This window comes from Hippopotamus amphibius, chromosome 6 (assembly GCF_030028045.1).
Source record: "Hippopotamus amphibius kiboko isolate mHipAmp2 chromosome 6, mHipAmp2.hap2, whole genome shotgun sequence".
Taxonomy (NCBI): Eukaryota; Metazoa; Chordata; class Mammalia; order Artiodactyla; family Hippopotamidae; genus Hippopotamus; species Hippopotamus amphibius.
The window spans coordinates 157,791,159-157,797,158 of NC_080191.1; the positions used below are offsets into that span (position 1 = coordinate 157,791,159).

Consider the following 6,000-nt stretch of genomic DNA (forward strand, 5'->3'; position numbering starts at 1 on the left):
ACAATCTTGACATATGTAATAGGTTAGACCAATATCTGAGAAAGACTGACCCCTGAGGAGGGACAGAGAGTGTTGTTATTTGGGGCTGATATGGATACCTAGGACCACCTTGGGTCACTAAATGCCAGATGTCATTGATGGTAAAGGAGGCAGAGCAAGCACTTGCTCTATCAACTGTGCCTGGCTCACCAGACGCTGTTTCTGCAGAACATGCCTTAACTCAGGGGTTGACATATCATACACTGTTTTCTCTCTCAAGAAATCTCAGGAATCAGAGCTGGCCTGCAGTCTGCTGGGTGGAAGATCCAGGAAGGGAGAAGAAAACAAGAAGCTGGTGAAATGAGGCCAAGTGTAACTGCCTCCACCCTACCTTCAGAGCCTCCTCCATTTCTCTCCATCTGAACTCAGTGTTAACATTCTAAGAGTTCTCCCTGCAACCAGGTATTTCTAAGGCCTGACAACACAAAGGAGAAGGGAAAAGGGAAGCAGAATTTTTCTCATTTATTACCAGAGAACTTCCTTACTGCTTTTAGAGAATGATTTTTTTTTTTTGCTTTCTTCTTATTCCTGTGGCTGCTATGAATTCTCAAGATACATTTGTTATAAGAAACATCACTTCATTTCTTCACCTTGATATCAAAGGCTTATACTGTTCACACTCCTGTGATAGGATGGCTAAAGAATCCTCTTCTTAGAATAATCCCTGAGCTAAGCACCAGGGCATAAAGATGAAGAAGACCCAGCTTCTGCCCTCAGGGTGCTGGGTTGAGTGGGAGACACACAGATATACCACAACAGAATATTCAAGTATAACAGATGCATAGACCAAGTGTTAGGGAAGTCATGCTCGTCTTCAACACGGGTGAGAGGAGGGAAGCCTTTTGAAAGCTTTACAGAAAGGAGTGACATTTTGGCCTTTCTGCATGAACAGAACTTTGATGAAAAAATGAAGACATCCCAGGAAGAGGAAGCAACATAAACATAGGCCTGGAAGTATAGAATTGCAAGTCATGTTCAGGAAACATTGAATACTTGCTGGCATAATGTGTGTGTGATAGAGGAATGGGATGCTGGGAAGACAGACTGTTCTCTGAGCTTCTTTCTCAATTAGAAGGAGCCAGATATTATGCTTGTTGATTGAACGATTACGGTACAGAGTCACAAAAAGTTGAAACAGAAGAAAAATAAAAACAAAACAAAAATCCAGAAACTTCACCTCAATATTCTATCCACAAACTCGTCAAAAGTCTCTGACAGAACTCCTAATAGTGCTTGGTAAAATATGATTTTTTTAAACAGGGATGAGGTTCTTTGATAAGATGTAATAAAAGTACTTTAATTCAGTTAAAAATCAGCATAATGATGATGGTGTGGAACTCAATGGAGACTGAAGTGCTACTAAATTATGAAGAGAAAGAGGTTGTAAAAGGGAAATAGTCAAACTTGGAACACTGAGTTTATGCTCTAGACCCTGAAATGGCTACATTTTCAGGATACTCCAATTTCCTCTTGACTGGTTCACACACTTCTAGTTCCTTCTCTATCTCACCCTAAGGCCTCTTCGCCTCCCAGAAAGTGGGAAATGCCCCTCTTAAACAGATCAAATGAAGCAGGGAGAGAAACTATATATTTTAGTCTGAATCCCCCATCAGCTCAGAAAGAAGGCAGCATTGACCTAACTTAGCACCATATACCTTACCTTTCAGCTGGTACCTTTGTGTACCCTTGGCTGATGCCAGCAACTTAGCCCCATGTCTCCCACTCAGCTCTCCCAGGCTTCTTAGAACTCAGATTCCCAAGACAAAGCACAATTGAGGCCCAGTTAGTGCTCAAGTTTACTGAGAATTAAGCCATAGGCAGATACCATCAAAACACATTTCACTTGTGACCTTTCACAGCCAACGAATTGGATGGATTTTCCTTTGCCGGGATTGAATTTAAAACGACTTCCCAGGAGCGAAAGGTCAGCCCATGGAATCATGATATCCAGTTAAACACAGCTAAATAGAACATTTTAGCATGACAATAAATGGAGTTATATTTAGCTGATCTGGGAAACTATCTGGCCAAGGGAAAAGGAGGAGTACAGAGACTCCTCATCTACCACCCCTCCTCCCCCAGATGGAAAAAGTAATGGAGTAGTACAGACGAGCACAAAGGTGAGGAATTTTACTAAATCTGTCCAGTGAGACCACTTCTGCTTTCCCAACATTTACCATGTTCTGAGTAGGACGTTTTGGTTGAATTGCATAAAGGCTATATTGTCCTCTTGACACACACGTGAAATTCCTATTAGCATGACTGGAGCAAGATGGGCTCCAAAGGGAGAACATACCCTCAAATAACTTTCTAGGCAGCTTTGATTTCTAGATATGTATAAGGTGAAAGCACATTAGCCAAACTGGCTTTGATAACAAATACATTCTTTTTCAACGAGGAAAGACTGAAGGGAAAAAGTAGTTGGCACTCGTTTGCCCTTAACTTGAAATGCCCCATGCTATTTTGAAACAGCCTCATATTTTGCTGTTGTTAACTAACAGATGGTTTTGTTAGCTGATGACTGTTTCTCTAAATAACTCCCCACAATAAAAGGCTGTGACATATGAGAGCAAAATGGGGACGGTAAGTGGTAGCCTTTTACCTCCAGAATCTTACCTTGTCGTCCATCCTGAAATTTGATGTGTGTAATTGCAGCCACTGGGAAGGTGTGGAGTGCTATAGCATCACAGATCTGCCAACAGTTAGAAGAGATTATAGGTGTATGTTGTTTTCTTAGAAGGGAAAAAATATATTTAATTGAAACCAATTTAGAAATCAGGATCTCTGTGAGTTTAGAGTGAGAACGTTTTCAATGAAATACTGTTTCATTCTGGCTATGAGAGACCCACAACGTTCCTCTCCCAGGCTAAGTGTGCTATTTGATAGGGAATCCACTGTTTGTTCTTGTGCCCCAAGACCCTATCTACTACACAATGAAATGGTACCCTAGAATATAATCTACAGTGATTTAGCAAAAACCATCAGCCACAGCCTTGTGGAATCCATCTAATGTTGTTTCACTTAAGGTGACCCATCTCTCTGCTTATAAGGTCTTTTTCATATAAAGCTGCCTTCTTTCATTTAATTTTTTTTAAAAATATCACCTGATCTTTTCACTTATCTTTTATTCTGCCTTTGGACAGTCCAAAATGGGCATGACCCAACCTGCTTGGGCATAATATTGGCCACTTTCCAATCTCTAGCTGAGGGAAAAGAATGGCCGAAGGGCATTACTAAACTCAGAGAACTGATACTCAGGCCTCAAGCCCTTGGCTCCTAAAGGTCTATTTGGTCCAGCCACTTTGAATCTACCCTCAATCTGGGAAGATGTTTATACCATATAAATAAGAATATAGCCTTTGTATAATTCAACAAACAGGTCCTACATAGAACACGAAATCAGGATCCCTGTGAGTTTTGGGAATGAATTATGTAAATGTTAGGAAAGTTGCCATCTTACCTCTCCAACTTTATCTTGCTCTCTTCTCTCAATATATTGCTGACCTCTCAGTGTTCTCTTAATACCTTCCCCTAGCCTCTACTGTGTGGCACACTGATCTGTTATGCCCAGAATCCAAAGACAGTTCCATTTCCTGCTTATTGATTTAATCTCTCACACTTGGTTCAAAAGATTCCATAATGATTTTAGCCTACCACTAAAATAAATCAACTCAATCCGTATTCTTTCCCCATAGATGATCTCTCATCCAGGTCTGTGACCACTCATTACCACTCAACCCCACTCTGCTCTATACCCCTCTAGGACCATAACTCATTCCAAAAAGTCCATGTCTTCAAGAGGTCTGGATAAGCATAGATTACCTGAGACATTTCCTTTTAGGTACAGCTAGAATATTGTTGCAGTAATCCCATCATTGAGATGACAAGATAATGGTGAACTATAGTATGGCAGTGACAGTAGGAAGGAAGAAAAATAGTCGTATTCAAAATAAATTTTTGACAAGACGATAACTGGTTAACAAAAGGGAATAAAAAGAGGAAAAGATCAAGTATGACTTTCAGATTTCTGACTTGGAAAAGGTCTTTGACTGTGTCAATGTCTACTCACTGAAGACTCAAATTCTTGGGAGGGTAGGATTAGTCTTACCTCGGACACGTGTCCAAACAGTGCACATGACTCCCCCCCCAGAACAGCATGGAAGGAGGGAAGTGAAGTCCCCAGAAGGAAAACTGCAATGTTAGTAACAAAGAAAGGGTAAGGGCTGCTGGGTGGACCCGAACCACAGATCTCACCGTAGCCCATCTCAGAGAAATCGGTTCTGAACAGAAACAAGCTTTGGCTTATGAAACCCATTCATGCAATTCGACTCATATTGCCAATGCAGCATAAAATCTTACACTCTTAAAATTTTTAATTTAGAAAAAAATCTGATGTAAGAGCTCATACTCAAAAATATATTTCCCAACCCTGCCACTAAAAGCATTTTGCCTGCAGCGGGAGCAGCACATGTATACACAACTTGCCAACATGAGCCCTCATAAAGCAGAGATTATGGTTTCAAAGCACACTCAAAGGAACCAGGACTCCTTGGAAGATACCTGGCTTCACATCTTAGGACAGCAAAAATTACGATGGTGATGGTAATTCCTGTGGTTATAGCAGAACAAGACTCTTTCTAGGATGACAGAATGTGCTGAAACGACAACAGATCCAGCTGAAAGAGCTGCTACTCACCAAGCCATGATGATTCAAACATCCAAACGAAAGTATAATAACAGTTATGGTTAATTAGAACAATTGAGTCTGTGGAAGGTAGAATTCATTATAGCACCGAAACAGAAAAATTAATTTAGAATGCGTCCGGAGAGTCGGAAGTGGCGCTGTGCGCAGGCGCGGCAACGACGTTGGCGTTGCGCGCCCTCAGGTCTCTGTCATGAGGGCGGTCCGCTGAGCGCCTGGCCTCCTCTGAGCCCACCCTCTTGCGGGCAGCTGTCCCTATAAGGGTCTTCTCGGCCCTTGGTCCTTTCCTCTGTCGTTACGGGGAATAAGTCGCTTTCGAAACCAGGTAGCCCGCTCCCGGAAAGGGGACGGATATTTGAGACCCTCTCATCTTCCTTCCAGGGGACACTGCGCCCGGTGTCGGCGGCATCCGCGGGTGGCGGTTTTGTCAGGTGTCTGTCACCTTGACAAATGGCTAACGGACAGGACCATTGCTCTGGTGAACATGGACTTTTAGGACTAACCCTTGTGCGGTTGTACAGTACAAATCAAGGAAGGATGGTGGCGTCAATGCAGTACGTTATGAAGCTCGTGAGCTTGGGGTCACTAGAAAAATGTGGGCAGTTGAGGCTAAGTTCTGTCCGGATCGTCTACTGGCACAAATTCGTGAGTCCTGTGGGAAAAGCTGACCTCGCCGAGTACCGCGAGGCCAGTGTGGAAGTGATGGAGCTAAAGTCTCATTTTGCTGTGATTGAACGTGCCAGCCTTGACGAGGCTTATGGAGGCCTGACCAGTGCTGCACGAGAGAGACTACAAAAGCGCCAGGGTCAGCCTGTCAGCCGACTTGTTGCCGAGCACCTTGCATTGAGCAGCAGAAGGGACCGTTCAGAAAGGTACTTCCATAGAATCATATTGTTTGTGCTTCCTACCTTTGGAAACTGCTTTGTTTGGTCACTCTTCTCCTTCTTGGATTGATTGAAAGGAAACTTAAAACTACAGCCTGAATGAACCACAGGGACTCACGAGGAAGGATGTGCAGATTCCCTCATCTTTCCAGGTAAATGGATGTTGAGAAGTTGTGAAAGCAGCCATCCATTAGCTTTGTTTATGCTCAACTTTGTTGAACAAATTCTCTTAGTGCATCCGGTTTTTCACCTTGTGTTTGTGCCCTTTGAATCTCGTTTTAGACATCCATTTTTATCAGGAGTTCCTAAAGATATTCCTCTACATGTTTCTTTTACTTGCCTTATAGCTTCTTTTTAGGTATTTCAGCTATATGG

The 6,000-nt window shown here is 42.6% G+C and overlaps 1 pseudogene; it reads left to right on the forward strand.

Moving 5' to 3' along the window:
- The window catches only part of LOC130855005 (uncharacterized), a 67,404-nt pseudogene extending 61,612 nt beyond the window's left edge, over nucleotides 1-5,792 (forward strand).
- Nucleotides 5,793-6,000: the final 208 nt, after the last annotated feature.